A 19,334-nucleotide genomic window follows, 5' to 3' on the forward strand; every position below is an offset into this window, starting at 1 on the left:
TTTCTCAGGCAAAATATCATGGCACTTCCAGCGCAAGGCATTAAAACTTCACTTGCAGACCAACAGAAAGTTCGATTTGAGGTGAAGGAGTACTGCTGTTTTTAAATAAAGTTTAATTCAGCATATATATTCCATTCACTAGGCTTTGAGAATTAAAGTATAATTAAGACTCACAAAGCAGAGCCTCAAAATCAGGGTTTGGATGTATACTGAATGCAAAAATACAAACAAAAACACGCCCACAGGACAGTTCATCAGAAGACAGCGCAAATGAGCAAGAGTAGCTTAACCTGTTAAATACCTAGCAAAACCACTGTAGAAGATTTATATTTATACATTCTCAGAAAACATACTCCAAGAGTAGAATTTCAAAACAGGAATAATTAATTAATCTCTCAAGCAACATGCAGCTGTAAGAAGGAGCAGACTAGCTTGCTGTTTGCATTGTGTGGATAAATCAAAGCCAGCCAACATGGCATCACATCTTACTTTATCCCTTTCAGACTTTCACTGACTAGCAAACTGACTTTGTAGCAAACACATGAAATTCCACATGAAGTTTTCATACGAACATTTTTAAATCTGCTAATACAAAACATGTTTATTGAATAAACCTTTATGGCACTAATTATTGTTTGATTCGGAAGAGGTCTGTGCTGGAGAGGTAGACTTAAAAACGATTCATCTTCCAAAGCAAGCTCACCTCACTCATCCCCCGGCTGGTGAAACTGCCACAACGAGTGCACCCATCATACTGCTCATGCACACTACCTCCTCATCAGCCTGCCTTGTCTCATTGATCTAAACTACAAAACCTTTGGATTAAAGGCTTTCTGCTACAGTATCTGTGCAGCGTCTCTCAGAATTAAGCCTCGCATTCAGCAGGCCTACAAGGCATTGCTGTAATAAACCTGAATAATAGACCACGTTTTCCATTTCCAAGCAAGTTTCACCCCTAAGGAACAGCCTGGTGCTGTCGCCTGCGTCCATGCCAAAAAGGAGGAGAATGTTATGCAAACAACTTAGATCATGACAGAGGAGTGCATAGACTCCATTTACTCTTGCATCAGGTTCCCAATCCTCTCCCTGGTACGCCAGCCTCCAGGCGGAGCCCTTGGAGGGGCCGTCCCCTGCCAAGCCATACAGACCAACTTGGGGCAGGCTGACCCACCTGCACACATCACCATCCCCTGCCCTCTAAAGGCAAGCAGTCCTCCTGTGAGGCCCCAGCATGGACACCTTACTCAGAATTTATAAAATCAGGAATAAATCATGTTTAGTGAATTAACTTGGTGCTGGGAAATATATTTGTTTCAAGTCTGAATCAAGACATTAGTGTCGTAACATTAACCACCATAGTTAGGGTTTCCATGAAGTGAAACCACCTCGTTCTAAAACACTTAACTCTTAAAATTGCTTTATTTTGTGTTGCTTGGCATGCACTTACTTAATGTGTTGGTCTATATGTTTTTCTACTTCATTCAATATGCATATAAAACCCCACATACTTTGACACATTTAGTCAATTAGATTGAGAGCCTACAGTATGTCTGAAGTATGTCAAGATCAGGTTTATAATAGGTTTAATGCACTTTATAATGGGTCTGAAGTTGCTAAGTTGATACAATAGTGCTAGTATTAACATTAAAGAAGAGGAGAAGAACACTATCAGATCCTCATCTGTTAAAGAAAAAACATTAAACTCACATCTTAGGACTCCTGCTTTCCAATCATGTTTTCCGTTTAATATGTGCAAATTAAGATGTCCTAGTAGACTCTAGTTTTTAATCAGTTTATTTTTAGTCAGTATTGGACTCCAATATTTTTGACCAGTTTTTAATTTACCAACTACGTATCTACACGGCCAAGGTTTACACTTCATTAATGATAGTAAGTAACACCCGTGCCTTCAACTACAGACCAGGCAAGGGCCCAGAGTCAGAGCTGAAGTACTGCCCAAGCACAGCTGCTTCCAGGGCTGGAGAGGGACGCAGGCACCCAGCTGCACCACCAAGTCTCGAAGCGGCAGGAGCAGCGGTCTGTTTCAAAACAGAGAGGCCTGCCAGGCAATACCCACCCTCGGGGACCAGTCGCCGCTACTGCGGCCGGATCATGTCACCGGTTCACACTCTCCCACGCTGCTATATAAACTCAGGCCCATTGTGCTGTAGCTGAAGACTAAGATGAATTTTAGGTGGTGTTTAAGTTGTGCCCTAGCACTAGCTACATTAGTGATCAACCACAACTTCCTCACATCAGCTCCTTGCATCATCAGCTTCTGCTCTCATATTCTCACTCCACCTGTTCAAATTTTTTTTTTTTTAAACCTGCTTGGGATTTTTACTGGGTTTATGACTGCTATCGCAAACACCATCCTTAAAAAGCAGATTGTTTTATTTTCCTCTATTCCCCAGTGGGTCTTCAGAGAATACAAACAATAAAATAAATGTCGCCTTTGTCCACTATTTATATCCAGGGAAACAAATAAAAAAAACAACCCACACTAGAAAACTAGCATTTTACAATCTTTTTCCACTAAATACAGTGGACAACTAGACCCTATGTATCTTAGTAAGGTAGTAACATTTTGGGTGAGTGTTTACTGAAATACTTCAGTGTTATGTTCAGACAGCCACTCTCCTCTCCCCTAAACTCCAAGTTTATCACTCTTCAATATGGCATTTTTCATTAACACAACATTTAAAAAGAGCCTGCTGTTAAAACTTTAGAGCTGCTGACCAAACATGGGTTTTAAACGCCATCTAACTCAGGATATAACAGGCATCCGTAACACCTGTGGTACCTCCAGGACCAATTTCTTAAACAAGCATCTATTCCTATGCTTGTTTTAATGACCAGAGGAGCAACTGACAACCTGCTTACTAAAAATCATTACATTTTAAGGATTTAAGGGTTCAGAAACCGAGCGACAGCTACACATAACACCACGCCTGGACGCTGGCAGCAGGGGCAAACACAGGGATACCTGTGCGGGAGTTCCCGCGGGACAGGGCCCAGCCAGCAGCCGCTCCTGGGGACCCCGACGCTGTCGCCGGTGGTCATGCGGGAGGGCGTGGGGCATTTGGTGTTGGATGGCTCGGTCGCATGTACGGTGGTTAGGCTTCAACCACAACGCTTCTGGAGATGCGGGCCGGCATCCCAATGAGGTCACCGCTTAGCCACAATTAACGTCAGGAGACCTCAACAAGAGTGAAGCCAGCGCTCAGGCGACCACCGGCTCAGCTGAGGAGCAGCTGATCGGCTCCAGCGCAGCGCAGGCAGGAAACACCTCCGAGAAGGAAAAGCTGAAGAGAGCAGCCGTTAAGGAGGGAAGGAAAAGGCTGAGGCAAGGACCCAACGGCAGAATCCCGGGCGGCTGCGGGGACGAGGCCCGTCGCCCCCGGAGGGGAGGGAGCCGCAGCCGGTGCCGGGTCAGAGATCGGGGGGGGACGGGGACGACGACACACGACGGCCTCGCCGGCCCGGCGGCTGCCCGACTCCCACCGGCAGCGGCGAGGTGCGCCACAGCCGGCCCGCCGGCCGCCTCGCCCGCCGGCAGACCCGCGACGCGGCCCGCGGCGACCCCCGGGTCGGTTACCCGCCGGCCCGCGGCCGGGCCGCCCGCTGCCGGCGCCCCGCGGAGCGCGGGCAGGGGAGGCGGCGGCACCCAGCCGGGCGGCCTGCCGTGGGCCTGGCTGCCGGCCCGGCCCCCCGCGCACCGCGGGGCCGCGCTGACTCACCTCGCCCGGGGGCGGCTCCGGGGGGGCGCTCAGCCGGGAGCATCGCAGCCCCCTCCCGCCGCCACCACCTCCTGCCGCCGCGGCTGCTGCGGGTGGCGGCTCCGCGCTCCCTCGGCCGCCCCCCCCGGCCGGGCCGGGCCGTGCCGTGCCGCGCCGTGCCGTGCCGCCGCGCCGGGGCGCTGCGGGGAGGGACGGAGCCGCCCCCCGCCGCGGGGGGGCCGCGCACCCGCTCGCCGCCGCCGCCCCGTCCCCCGGGCCGCCGGCACGGCCCGGCCCGGCCCGGCCCGGCCCGGCCGGTGAGCAGAGGGCAGGCGGGGGCTGCGGGCAGGACGGGGAGAGTCGTCCCGCTTACGTGCGGTGTGGAGGCCGCGGGTGGCAGATCGGTACCTGCGCTGGGCCGCGGGCTGGACGTTTGCGTCAAAAATAGTGTTTGGGGAGCGTTCGTGGACCCTAAACAACCGAATCACTCAACGGTCGTAGCGCTTCCTGCTCCTCGGAATTTCCAAGCACGTATTGCAGCATAAAGAATTAAATTATTACCTGTAGCACCTTCTGCAGCCACTGGCATCATCTCATCAGTAACGTTGTTTCTAGAATTATGTACAATTATGTAAATGCTTAAAACAACAACAACAAACTCCCCCCCCGCAGTAATTAGAGAGGCTGAAAAACAGGCAGGCAGGATAACTTCCTGAGCAACAGCTGAGGCCATGTTGCACTATCAAAAGGTCACCGGTCTTCAGCTAAAGAAGGGGAATAATCAAGACAGAAAGTGAAAGGCCAGCCTGAGAATTGGGGTGTTTATCAGCCCTGAACGGAACAGGAGGTAGTGAAGTTGTTTGAGGATTAAGCTCAAGCGCTCCAGTGATGGTGTTCTGTACACAGGAGCTCAGACTGGGCCATAGTCCAAGCAAAGTCAATAAAGCAGGTAGACCCCGCTGGCCATCCCTCTCAGCGGCACAGCACAGGCGGTGTCTGCCCGGGAGAGCGACCACACTGTGGACAACGTTAACTGGGATACCGCAGGACAAATGCAGTACTACTGGCATCTTCTTATTTGTAGCTCCCTTTTCTGAGGAAGGATCCCCCTTTCCTCAAGGGAAGAAAAATTTGCATTATTTTGCCAGAGGGAAGAAATGGAGAGAAAACTACAAGTTTGCATAATTGAGGCAGACGGAGAGGAACGGGTGCACCACAGGCATTCGACCCATTTAATTTGAGTCCTCCCTGAAGTGAAAAGGACACCAGTCCCTGTGGAAGGCACTGCTCTCCCGAGGTGGTTCCCCTGCCACGCTAACATACCGAAGGGGTGCGATCTTTGTATGTGGACACAAAGGCCACTGAGGACACCACCTGACTAAAAGCTTGCCTACCCCTACAGTAAAGGCCTCTCCTGAAGGAGGCAGGAGACAAAAGCTGAATTTCCTAGGGGAGATGACCAGGGGCAGGAGAAGGCTTGTTTATCATCTGTCTCTGGAAGGATTTTCAAAACTCTTCATCTTTGTGAATCTCCCCCACGGCTCATTAACCACAGGGAGAAACCACGTCTGAGGAGACCAGGAACGCAAGGCCTCCTGTAATCTTGCAGAATTCCGAGACAGACAACTATTGGCTCATACAGTGGGGGGTTTATTACAAAATATTACTGTAATAAACCAGATGTCAGCTCCAACCAAAATTATTTAATCTTGATGGAGACTTTTTGGCAAATTACTACAAATGCTTTTAGGGAGAACATGTATTTCAAATCATTTCCAGTCATTGTGAACTGAAAAGGGAAAGCTGATCTTTGTAGTCGCAGACTACATTTACTGGAGCCATGAAAGCAGCCTGTCCCTGAACTCTGATAACTCAACATTGCCCACCACACACTAAGAACATGACCGTCTTCTGCAGCTTTGTTTGTATTACCTTTTCTTGGAGCCGTGTTTTTGAGGAGTTACACCCTGATCATCCCCCTTCCACTTGGTTTCAGAGGTGCCAGGGATATTTCCTAAATAAATAAATAAAAATGCTCTCTGAATGGAGAAATTAAGACAAAATGTGTAACATTTCTTTGCAGGCTGTTGCATAACCTGTTATGAGAACAAGAAGTTACAGCTGAGGACCAGAGTATAGAATATGACTAATACACAGTCATTTACAATGTTTTCTTTATATATATATGAAGTATCTTTATATATATATAAAATATGTATACATATATCTTTTTTTATATATATATTAAAAAATGGTTTCTTACTGAGTTTGAAAGCCGAATCCAGCACTGACTGAGTTTGGTCACGTAGCTCAGACTGGGGTGCGCTGCCTTCATTGGGTAAGCATCGTAAGGTAGGCACTGCGAAAAGCCTTCGCATTGCACAGTACTGTGCCAGTCTGACCAGCCACTCCAGCATGAGCAGAACTGAACATAATAGGGCTCTGCATGGTTATTTCTTTCAGTGAGGCTCCATGTAAAGGTCTGGGTTACAGCCTGTTAGAAATGGTTACACTTGCTCAGAGAGTTCTTTCTCTGTTCTTTCAGCTATGAAAACGAGGATTAGCGAAAATGGATAAACTGGTGCACTGCACACAAACTGTCCTAATGTATTTTTATCACAACAGGCTATATATTTCTAGCCAAAGCAGTGTTCAGAGAAAAAGAAAGGTAGTTGTAAGCTACTTAAATACCAAGTTTTCTATTAAAACACTTGCTAGTATAAAACATTATGGAAAATAAAAAGCTGAGTCAGGTGTAAAATCCATTGAAATTAATTGAAAGATCTCTTTTTTCAAAGACCTCTGGATCAAGCTCTGAATCACAGTAAAATGTGATATACGGAGAAACTACCAAACAGCAATCTTTTTCTTTTAGCTAATAGATAGAGTGACACTAGTAAATATGTACCTGACCACTGGCTATTAGAATATTCAGAAATAATACTTTATAACTGTAACATAAAAATAATTCATTCATACACATGCCATAAAATAAACTCTGTACTGTAAACCCACACCTGGGTTAAACTTATCCATGGAATGGAAAGAATGCCTCTGGATTCCTGGGGGCTTTTGGTTAAATGCATATGTTACTTTACCAAGATTTTGATTTATGTGTCCTATACCACTTTACCATATATCACGGTGAGAATACTTGCCAAAAATAGTTACAAATGCCTCACTGCTTAAAAAACAAACAAACAAAAATCTGTAATGTCTAAAAGAAAGCCCCAAATAAACTGAAAAAAGAAAGGAAAGTAGTTATTTTTAAAAGTAAAATAAACAAAACTACATACAAATACCTGCTGGAACTGCACATTGCTAACCATACTAGATTTTGCTTGAAAAAGACTCAGTGGTGTCAGCTGACTCAGTGACTTGTTCCTTACATTAGAGGAAAAATAAAGCAAATATAGCATAACACACAAAGCTTTCATGGAAAAACATCCTGTATGTTATACGTGTGATATATGCATCTTGTGCTTCTGATATTTTCCAGCAATGGCAAAGGTAAAGTATCTGAGCCCCATCTTATGGAACTGGTTTCTAGGAGCTTAAATTTTAATGTATAGAAAAACTTCTTGGTTTCTTTCATAAGCTAGAACTGTACTTTGAAATCAAGAATTTCTGGCTGACAAAATATTCTGCAGTCCTTTAGCAGCTTTTAACTCTGAGCTAAAAAAATAAAAAAAAAGAGGAAAAAAAATCATTTACATCAGTCAGATTAGAAAGGTAAATTGAAGGTGAGATTTGTGCTGCTAGGACTTGCTCCAGAGTACAATGAAGACAACAGAAAAGCTTTCCTTTCTATCAGACCTTTAATACATTTTGTATAACATGAACAAAACTACTTTTTTAGTCAATCTTTTGCTAGGAGAGGCACTTCATTAAGGCAACTATGGCACTCATTTCTTCTTCTTTAGGAAGCTCTTCATAACAGGCCAGTTTGCATATATCCCAGTGTAAATCTGGGAAGAAGTTAAGTCATGATAAGAAACAAAGTAGCTTTTCCCTACTGTTTCAAAGACTAAAAGCAACTCTATTACCAGTGGGAGAAAAATCCCAACAGAGGAACTGAGAAATAGTCATCCAGTGAATCAGCAAATCATACACAGCTGCAAGCAATGTTAATGGTAACCCAGGACAGAATACTCACAGCCGGTAAGACAACGAGCTACCACTGCAGTGGTCTGTCTGGTTTGGCAGGGAAGCAGAGGATTCTCTTCCTCAGATTTTTAATCTTTTAGAAGTATTACATTCATTAGCAAAGAGGAAGCAAAGCAATGCGCAAGAGCAAATAGTAGTTCCAGAAACTGTGTTTACTCTGTGTGTATATATGTACTTTTTCCTACCGGATAGGCCTTTTTTTCCCCCCTCAAAATTAGATTTGTGTTTGCATGGTATCTGCTTATACATGCATATAGGGTGTATGACCTAAAATGCATATAGGGTCAGATACCTCTGTTTTCCTAATTACTAGTCAATGACTTGAGGTCAATGGGAATTTGAGTTCTCAGCTTTTGACTAAATTAAGTTTCTGAGAATAGCTTTTAAAGGAAATACAATACCACTGCACAGCAAAATATTCCCTGACCAAAATAAATTTTAATTGAGGTTCAGTATTCTACATATTGAAAGATTATTCAAGAAAATGACTTCTGATTTTACACAGCATTATATATTCTTCTCCTTTAATCCAAGGACTAGCTCTCACCATTTATATGGCTAAAAAAAATGGTGATTGCTCAAAGCAGTTTTTAACTGAAGAGGATTTTTTTGAATCAGAAAAAAGGACAGTCATATCATCTTATCTCCCTTATTAAATTCAGGTCTTCTACAATGTAGCTTTGTAAACCTAAACCAAGACCAAAGCAGGCATTTTTACTTGGTACATGCAAATGTGATCTTTGATGAAAACTACTGGAGTGACACAAGCAGTGAAATAATCTTTTGTACTGAGGGACACATTGCACCAAATTCAGGCTAAGGCTAACTGCTGACTTCAGAGGCCTCACATCTAACTCTCTCTAGGGCTGAATTTGCCTCATTTTAAATAGGAGCAGTAAATGTCACTTTTCATACATAAGGGAGTCACAGTTTTAGCCAAGCTATCTAACCTCTTTCTCCAGAAAGCAGACTGATCTTTTTTATTTTGTATTTCATCTCAGGACCTCCAGCATAACTGATTGGTTAATCTGTTTTAACTTCTTGGTTAATATGACAACATCCAAGCAATACTAGTAGTTGAGTTCAGTTTCAAGGTGAATTTCAAACAGTCCCCCCTCCCCAAGGTGTGAAAACAATGAGCAATTTACTGATGCCCTTCTCAAATTCTCAAGATGATATTCCTCACGAGGAAGAACAAAGGACCTTAGTACTTAAGTGTCAGTAGGAGGACTGCCATAGACTTCAGTAACACTGAGATTCAAAGCAGTATCTCTGATCAAAAATGATCGTGAAATAAATTGAACCTTTTTAGACAAATAGAAGCACTCATCTATTTAAAATGTGTTTAGGACAGGTAAACTAGGTTGTCAGTCATGCCACGGAATAGTAATAGCAGCTTCAATGATCTCTGATAATATTAAAGAATAAAGTAACATTTCCAGTTTTGTATTCAGATTTCTGCCTGGAAATAAAAATCATTAGTAACATATAAGAAATGTTTTAGATGTTTTCTTTTTAGGGCTATCAGTGCAATGTGAGATAAAGACTTCATGTAATGGTACAAATTGTTTCAGAAATATTGTATGCAGCTATTCACCTGTTTCCTACAATATCCTGATAATCACAACGTATTTAAGATAGGACTTAACATACTGTAGTATTCCCAGTGGAAAGCTTCAGAACATCTGTTTATTTCAGAGTCTGAAGTTGAAGATAAAAATAAGACAAACAAAATCTCAGAAGATATTAATAGTTCCATACTTACCGAGCTCATTAATAAATTCATTGGATTCCTCCCCAGCAATGTTTCTTTTCCAAACCTGGAAACGAAATTGTTGACAGTGAAAAAAAACAACATATGTTTAGTTTTCAACAGAATGTTAATTTAGGTTTGAAGAACCTGATTCTGCAGTGTGTATTGGCCTAAACTTCTATTAAAACCAGTGACAGTTAGAGACACAGATCAAGCAAAGACCAGGTCCTGCATTAGCGGTATGACATTGTATTTGGCAAAGATTGAGAATGTGTAGCTTATGTCAAGCTAGTTGCCATGATATAGCTACTGTGAAACCCACCCTGGTTTCATGAAGCAGCTTCTCTTCAAAACAGAAACACATCATAGAGAAAGTTTGTCCCTTCCATTTAATGTCTTATTTTACCCACAGTCACCAAATCATCTTTCTCACAGTCACTCTAACAGAATTAGATAGTCGGAAGATAATAAAATGGACCTCAACTGTATGTATATGGCTGGAGGAATACTACTACTCCCAGGTATCAGGTTTCAGTGCAGGACAACTACTTGTTCTCCCAAAGTCTGTTTGGAAGCGTCAGCAGGATCTAAATGACCTTACAAAGGGAGTACTCAAAGAGAAACAAAAAGACATTAGACCGTTTCCCAGTTTTGATTTTTTCACTGCCTTGTTGGACAAGGACAAGGTTTCAACCATATGCTAAGATGCTTCACTAAAGTTAAGGCGTGTTGGAGGCAAAGGGAAAAAAGGGAGCAAACTAGATGAATGCTACCAATTCAGAGTACATGAGTACTGCCAGAAAAATTACGGTGTAAAAGTTATACATTTGGATTTAGTGGCTCTACAGTGTATAAAACAGTAATCGCCTCTTGTGTTTTAGCCTCACGGTAAGGAATGTCAAGGTGCCTTCTTCTCATGTGACTGAACTGTGAGCTCCTGGAGACGGGGCTGGACGTCACTCTCTGCTCGGCACTGTGACCAGAAGTGCCACCTGATTCCACTTGGCAGTTCCCCACTGCTGCACAAGGAGCACGGGTTCCTCTGCTGCAGTTAATAAAGCATTTCGAACTGAGTACTTCCACTCTCAGAGACATCTGAAATCTCAATCCACATCTAAATTTTTTAGCTAACCTTTTACAATATTTCCAGTCTCTTTGTCTCTTGCAGATTGTGATCTATTTATAACAGCTCAGCTATTTCTAAACCTCAAGCAGACAGAAAATTGATGCGTCATTCTAAGGATATGCCTTTGAAATGGTTGGGTGGGAAAAGAAAAAAAAACACAGGAAGGTGACAAAAGCAGAAAAAATAGTCTTTGTCTATGTAACAGTATTGACATTTCTTACCTTTTTTTCTATGCTATATCTCATGACTTCCTAAATCAGCACATCAACTATGAATTCTAACTGCCTATGCTTTTTAAAGTAGTTTACTAATTCCTTTTCTTCTTTCCCCTCTCTTCCCCCTGTTCTATTAATAGTTGAGAAAAGGTCTGTTGCCTGCAGGGTTGGACAATTTTATCTGCTTTTAGGATGTACAACCTAGCTCCCTGAGGATTTCTTATATTGCTACAGTGTGCTGTAAACTGTTTATTACCAGAAGGTTCAAAACTGTCAAAGTACTTATGAGGGCAAAAAAAAAAAAGAAAGACTGTAAGTGCAAAATCAATGGCAAAGTAAGAAAGAATTCTATTTTAGCATAATATATGGATTTTTTTTTTTCACACAGAGAGAAATTCAGACATGGATCCCATATGAATTATAGGAAAAAAGCAGTATGGTCTCCTCATTTCAAAAAGAATATATTAGAGTTGGAAAAGGTTCAGAGAAGGATGCTTAAAAGTTTGGAATGACTTCTCCGCCTGGAACAGCTGAGTAGCCTAGTATTCACCAGTCAGGGAAAGAGGCAACTTACAAAGCCATGAATTGGAGAAAGCAGGTTAATTTACTCTTTCTTCTCATACATGGATTAGGGTACATCAAATGAAGCTAGTAGGAGACATGTCCAAAGCTTGCAAAGATACTGTGGATGCTAAAAGTTTGTCAAGTCCCAGGGGAGGCTGGACAAACTCATGGAAGAGAAATCCCCAGGTTACTAGACAGAAAAATAAAAGCCAAGACATCCAACTCAGGAGTCCCCTGAACTGAAAAGAGAGTGTGAGCCATGTCTGCCCTGTTCTTACTTTTCCCCATGCTGCCCCTCAGGGCCGTTTTTGGCAGACAGTGTCCTGGGCTAGATGTCCTTCAGTCTGACTCAGCATGGTTGTTCTTATGTCTTTTTGTTTCTAAGTGCTGTAATCTTCTGGGGAACAATTAAAAGAGATTAGAATAACAAATCAATAGTTCTCAAATATTTTGTACCACAGGTTATTTTCCCTTCAGTTTTTAAAAATATTGTGCATTCTTATAATTAAATGTTTCAAGTAAACACTAGACCTGTTTTTGCAGATCACCTTCGGGCCACTGATGGTTTCATGGACCCTCAAGTTCCCTAGGCCACCATGTAAGAAGTGCTACTAACCTTCATGCTTTGCCTTAAACAATAGCTTATAGATGTACTGAGTTAGGAAGGCATTTTTCCTTGTCTGCAGAGCCATTCTAATGTACTTAAAACAGTAGTATTTCCTACTAGTGCAGGTCCATCAGTACATGAGTGACAGAAAGAGAAGCCAGAGCAAGCTGTCGGTAGCTGGCTCCTTTTTGACATCAGTCGTATCTAAGACAGAAAAGCAGTAGTCAAACATTCCTTGTGTCTTCCATAGCCTTGGCCACTGATAGCAGCATCAGCAGGGAATGTTAAGGAAAGCCTAAGGGCTCAGTTCCCTTCTTTGTAGCATGCGTGCTGAATAATATAACTACAAAGAGTGCAAATGCCACCAGCTCTGAACTGTAGGTTCTTTTATTGTTCAGGTTGTAGTGGAATAAAAAAAATTAAACAGTTAACGTAAACACTATGGAGGACAATTGTGAATCAGCCCTCCTGATGCCTAAAAACCCTTCAGACAGCACTCTCAGAAGTAAGACTTCTGATCTTGAAAATTCTCCAGTAAACTGGGTTATTTATAATTTCCTTTGGCAAGAATGAAAATGTGTATGGACATAAATATACATGACACACAGGTTGCCTGTCTACCTTGTATGTCTCTCTTACTTTCTAAATTAATAATTTAAGCATCAAGTACCATTCCAAATAGTAATACTGGAGAAGAATTTTAAAGACCTCAAACTGCAATGTATTTTAAATTTTGACCCAACAGCACCAAATTTTAAGTAAATGCAGTATCACTAAAATAGACTGCAGTAATTGGTTTACAAAACCTGTCTTATCTCACCCACCTTTAGCTTTATTAGCTAAATAAAACTGGTAAACCTTTGGACTCTGAGCTGGGTAGGGGTGATCTCCTTGCAACAACAGTGGCTGAACAAATATACATAGTTTATACACAAAAGGCTCAAAAGGAGGAAACGGGTGTTGGAAGGTTGGCTACTGATTAACTCAGGCCTATCTGGGAAGCAGAGACAGAAAGTGAACTAAACTACAGTTTCAACTCTGTAGCGTTGAACTTTCATTTAGCTATTTACTGAGCTGAAGCACTTTAAACACACGGCTGAGCTATAGTTTTTTATGAGATATGTAAATACTGCCCACGTTCTACATGTTAGATAGGTGTAAGATTGTAGGGGAAAGATTAACACAGATCTGCAAACAGTTGCCCTTCCTGGACAAGAAAGGTGAAGGCTGCACAGCATGGGTCACCGAAATCTTTGGCAAAAAGCTTCCAGGTATTTAGGATGAAGTGACATCTTCTAGGGAGGATGTTTTCCTTCACCTTCTAGAAATAACTCCACGTATTCCTGAGAGCTCTGCTTCTGGTTGTTATTGTGCAGTGACAAAGTCACAATCCGTTGTTGCAGTCATTTTGTAGTGAGTAATTATGTTACTTACAAGCATTATGACTGCTTATTGTGAATAACTAGCAAACGAATTACTGTGAAACGGAGAGCTGACTGCTTGTGCAAATACCCTACAAACCTCCTGAAACTGCATACTGGAGGACCTGATAGAATGTTGGGATTTTTACTTCTGGAAATACTAGGGGTTTTTTTACTTTAAAAGTGAAGAAGGTGGGAAATTCTCAGATAGGTAGGAAATTTCCTCAGAAGAAAAGATAATTGAAATACTCCTGAGGGAAGGAGTGTGGCTGAGTGAGCGCATTTTAATATAGCATGGATTTGTTTGTCCTGTGCTAAAAAAAAGCGTTTCCTTCTGCAGAGCTGGGTAACAGCTGATAGATGGCAGCATTACAGGCTTGCATGTGAAGCAGTGGTCAGATTATTTGTTTAGAAAGAAAAAGCATGCATCCTTTCTAACATACATACAAGACCCTGGTTGGATATCTGTTTATAACAGTTTACAGAACAACTTTTCTTTTCTTTTTTAAAGAAGCAGAAAATATATTCTATGTGGTGATCTGTAAAGCAACACAGAAATTCAAAGCACGTGGTATCTGAATCCTCTTCCTCTGGATCCCATAATCCTGGGTAATTGTGCTATGTGGCATTTTCTGGTATACGCACTGCAAGCATATAGATAAACTATTGAGCTTTAGCTCAATAATAGGAGCCATCTTTTGTGCAATGACAAGATGCCATTTGTTATCACCAGTGTATAGCATCTTACTGTTTCAACTGTGAAGTTAATGTTGATATTACAATGAGACGGTAAAGGTTACTTTCTTCACTTTACAGAAGTGAAAACTAAAGTAGAATAGTGAAGAAGCTACAAACTTATTTCTCAATGTCTGCTTCTTCTGACTATTTAAAGAATGTTGAAAATTGTATGTTGCTGTTGTAATTAAGATGACTGACAGCTGTACCTGCAAAATTCAGCTGTCTCTTACTAGGAAGAAACTAGTTGATGGTGAATGTTCCAAAAGGCTCACAAAAGCTACAGGGATGCTAGTGGTGGCACAGGAAAAGGAATGCACAGTCCAAATGTGCTTCATGATTCTTCTGCTCAGTCATGGGGAAAAAAAAAGATTTCCATTAACATTTCAGATTGAAAATGGATTTTTCTTTAATTTTTTTTAACATAAAGTCTCTGCTTTCTTAGAAAATTTTTTAACTCTTAGCATAAAACAAACAAAAGATGTTTCTTCTTGGTGCTGGCCAGAACTTTCTCTTCTTTAATTTTTTTTAGGCTACAAATGTCAATAAAATCACTTTTCAAAGTGTCTTAAATTTATGAAATAATGTCCCAGGCTAATTCTACATGGTGCTATGTCCCCTAGGCAGAAGTGCAGCCTTTAATTCAAGCAACAGATTTGTGTGCTTTAATATCTTGGCAGGTCCCAGATTGAAACCCTGCTGTTAACTCCTGCAGTTAACCATACAATAAAGCATCTTCTCACTCCTAGAGCCTGAAGTGCTCTTAGCAACAGTTCTATAAGGTAGTGCCTGCATTTTTCTTGGCAGACAGAGGTGTGTCAAAGTATGACTAAATCACACTGTGTTGCATGTTATTTCTGAAATAATTATATATTCCCATATACTGCTCTTAGCAGCATGAACCTCCATTCCAGCCTGCAATTGCAGAGACTGAGAGAGAGTGAGAGAAGGAGGGACTGTCCAGGTCTGGACAGGAGAACCAGTGGCATCATGAAATCCACGGGGCAGATGGAAGATTGAGATTACAGAGAGGAACTAATGAGACTAGAGACCATATATTTCCTTGTGAACAACCTAGATCTATATTGCACCCTGCCACAGCTGCCACTGCCTTTCTTCACCGAGCAGTGTATCCCTGGGGAGGTATATCCACTGGATGAGGGCTCTAGGAACCAAGTACTCTGTCCTTGTCACTTCCATTGCAAGTTTGTTTATGATCCAGGATGACCATATTTCTTTTTTAAAAAACAAACAAACAAACACTTTCCCTTCTGACTTCCTACACATCCTTTTCACCAGGTTAATAATTACACACAGAGCTGGTAAATTGAGTTGCACTGAAGCTAGCGTTTGCTCACAATTACCCCATATTGGAGGCTGGTAATTTATACTTACAAACAGAATGCGTCTGCAGCAATGAATGATATACGCTTATTTTTTGATAGCTTAAAGGCCTCTATTTATTTTGCTGACCTATTTTTGTCCTCATTTTTAAGTTCTCCAATCTGCTCTGCTGTCCTTTGCATTATTTGTGGCATTAAATGAGATATCTTTCCCTAGGCAATGTTCTTCAAAGGCATTATTTTATGAACAGTTTTAGTCGTACTCCAGAATTAAATAAAATAGAAAGAAATTTTGAAAAATATTCTTAATATTGGCTTTTAAAATCAAATGTAGATCTTTTCAAGTGAAAATTAATACCTGTGCAAGGTGTCACATGTAACGTGGACAGGTTTGAATACACACACATCCATTTAATAAGATACTGACTGTCACACTGTCAGCCAAACTGCCCTGCTGAAGAGCCTCACTTTAATTTAGAGCAACAAATTCTTAAAATAAACATCTGAGGTGCTCTCTGTACTCATCAAATCCCTGGACTGTCAGAAAGCTACTAATTAGCATCAAATGCCTTTGTGCTTAATTCACTATGATTTTGACTGAAACAAAATGAGGTAACTAGGTGTTCACTATGACCCCTGAGACGGAAAGGTTTGATACCAAATGGTTCAAGACCAAAGCATGTGACATTCCAGCTGAACAAGAGATAAAACAGGGAGGCCAACAGGAATGTTATGTACAGGACTGAGCTCCTAAAATAGATTTGTAATGATTCTAAATGTTTGGGGTTTTTTTACTGCTTCTTGAATAATATCATTCCACCACAATAGATCATACGAGGAAAATTTCAGGCTAATAGTAGGTGGCAAGATAAGCATATAATCTGCATTTAAAATCTGATGTACATTCATTGATATAAAAGGTATGAAAAGCACTATCTTTAAAGTTAACTGAACTGATACTAAATGCGCGATAGAATTACAAGTGGGCCAATAGCGCTTCAAAATGCTACTGACAAAGGAATTACTGCAATGTTTTAAAGTAAATCAGTCAAGTGACAGGAACTTACTATTTGGAATATTGTTCCTTCTCAGGGTGGGTATGTAATTCCAGTAGATTATAATTATGAGTTACATAAGATTCAGTGGAAGGTTATAAGGATATATTTAAAATATTAATCACCATTCAGAAACAGGACTTTTAAAACATCAGGATAATTAGTTCCATTAAGGTTACATCTCCATTGATACTGCTCTAGCTCTTGCTAGAACGTAAGTCCATCAGCTGATCTTTATGTTATGTCACATGCAAATGTGTTAATTAGGCTTATTCATAACTTCCTTTGTTTCTGAGCTGATCAGTGTAAGGAATTATGCCTGCATTTTTCATTCTACTCTAGGGTAAGATCTTCAGAGCTACAGGAGATAGGCTGGCAGGGGGGGAGGCACTGAAGTCAGTGAGCCCAGTTCCTTACTGCATTGTATCTGTGCAGTCCTGGTCTGTGAAATGGGTCTGGCAAACTGCTGTCTTGACTGGAAGGTAAGTTGCCTTGCGACAGGATTTCGCACTCCAGTGTGCACTCCTTTTCCATGAAGAAAGTTACTTCACAGGGCTAAAAACCATTCAAATATCAAGTCTGATGTTTCTACTCACTAGGAGAAAATTACATGCCCTATGCAATATTTTTTAAAAAATCTCCTATACTTTGAGACTCACATTTCATTAATTGGCTGTTACTGCATCTCTTTGAATCATTACAGACCACCTCCTGATATAAGATTCTGCATCATATGGAAAGTCTGATGCTGGTGAGAAATCTAGTCAAAATAAATTTATGGGTAGAGTTTTGGATTGAGAAGAATGCATGTAACTAACTCAAGTTAGGACAAATTTGATTAGGATTACATATTGTAAAACCTGTATTCCAGATAGCTAAGTCAAACCAAGACAGAACCTGAAAGCTGCTCTGTACCCTGGGTTCTTGGAGTCTATCAGAGATACTTCTTAAGAAACAACAGTACCACTTTGCACTCTATACCACTAGTCTTACAAGTTCTGTTTTCTTGTACTAGTTTCACTGCTATTTTCATTTGATAGAAGCAAAGCACCTCAAATAACATCCTGTTCACATAAATAAGCTTGAATTTAATTCCTTATAGAAGCACACATTTAGAGTAAATCTTGAATTAACTGATATTCTGGGATAGTGCTATTTCAAGAGGTCCAAGAGGGATGGTATTTTGAAATACAGACCCACACTGTGTGAAAACCACATGCCTTTTTCTCTTCCTACATATAGGCAGCTCTGACTCTCACAGAAAAGCACATACATCATGAGCAGAAGAGACATGATGACCCAACAGGATGCAATACAAATATTATTTGCTAAGCAGACTCCTGATGTCTTGTAGGCAAGCTCCCCCGAGTGAGGAGTGCTGGCTGCCACTGTACCCTCACTTGCACTACCAGGGAAAAAGAAACTCAGTTTCATTCTTTCCAGACCTGGGAAACTCAACCTTAAGAACTAATTATACGCCCAAAGACACCCTCAGCAGTAAGATATCCTTGGGGGATTTTTTTGGTCCACTAGAAGTAACTGTCCTACCAACAGAAAATTCACTTTCCTCTGGCCCCATTCCCACACACACTCCCTACAGCTATTTCCACCCACACTACAGCTCTTTTTAACTGTGTTTAAAAAGCTGAGAGAGAGAAATGTGCTGCTGCTGCTGGTGCTCCTCCTCCTCAGGTGGGCGGGTTGGTAGCTGGTCAGTTTTCTGCAGCATTTCTCATTGCTGGATGCGTGGGAGGCCGAGAGCAGGAAGGGAAGGAAGCGGTCCTCTCAGGAACGGAGGCATATCAAAGCAAGTGGGAAGCAAATAGCCCCTTCCCACCTGCACATGTGCAATTATATGCAAATGAAAACCTAACACAATAGATCTGCAAGCAGAGCTTTCCAAGCGGTGGTCCTAAAAGGTATCAAACAGCTTGGGTCTCAAAGCCAAATCCAGGGGTGACCAAATCTCTAGGAAGCCAGCATTTTTCACCCACGAAGAACAGACTCGTGGGGAGGGAAGGGGGAAGGGAAGAGGGCGTTCCTTACACTTATGGTTTTCTACGTGGGTGGAGGGTGGTTCGAGGGGAGGAGTGACAGATTGCTTGTGGCAGCAGGGAAGAAAGATGTAGGAGGGTGTTTGCCCAGGGTCCCGTCTAACCTAGGGGGTGCTGGCAGGGGAGATGCAGCGCGAGGGGTATGTCTAAGCCAGGGTGGTGGGAGGGGAGGAACCCGCGGGTGGATGGACCTTGCCTGGGGCCTCTCTCCCGGCCTCACCAACACGGCAGCGCCTGCAGCAGCACCCAGCCACCCCCACGCTTTCCCCGGTGCACTCTGAGGCCAAAAGAAAATGGAAACTACTTCACTCACACAGTTTCGTTATGGATTTGCTTTCATCCTTTTCCAAACACTTCTAGTTCCCCACTGATAAGATGCAAATTAACTGGTTAAAAAAAAAAGGAAAAAAAGAAAAAAGGGTTTTTTTTTCCTCTCACACACACTTTCTTGTTACAGGAGAAAGTCACTACTGCATGTCATTAGCTGTTCCCTCATCCCAAATCTAGACCTCAGATGTTATATGGATGCATTATCTGAAAAGCCTCTAAATCGCCTGGGAAGGCACTCTGTTCCC

General features: G+C 41.9%; 1 protein-coding gene across 11 annotated transcripts in view; it reads right to left on the reverse strand.

The window, feature by feature from the left end:
- MFSD6 (major facilitator superfamily domain containing 6) overlaps nt 1-19,334 on the reverse strand; it is a 105,172-nt gene that overhangs the window by 26,906 nt on the left and 58,932 nt on the right. For 3 of the 11 annotated variants that reach the window (XM_072874696.1, XM_072874702.1, XM_072874703.1), the window contains 2 exons: nt 9,652-9,706; nt 5,652-5,733 (listed from right to left, as the gene is read on the reverse strand). The gene's annotated coding sequence lies outside the window, so the exon portion shown is untranslated. Of the gene's footprint in view, nt 1-3,740; nt 3,919-4,280; nt 4,331-5,651; nt 5,734-5,982; nt 6,214-7,875; nt 7,915-9,651; nt 9,707-19,334 lie in introns of those variants that run through there. The other 8 variants (XM_072874697.1, XM_072874704.1, XM_072874700.1 and 5 more) reach the window with 6 other exon arrangements.

This window comes from Ciconia boyciana, chromosome 10 (genome assembly GCF_034638445.1).
Source record: "Ciconia boyciana chromosome 10, ASM3463844v1, whole genome shotgun sequence".
In the NCBI taxonomy this organism is placed as follows: domain Eukaryota; kingdom Metazoa; phylum Chordata; class Aves; order Ciconiiformes; family Ciconiidae; genus Ciconia; species Ciconia boyciana.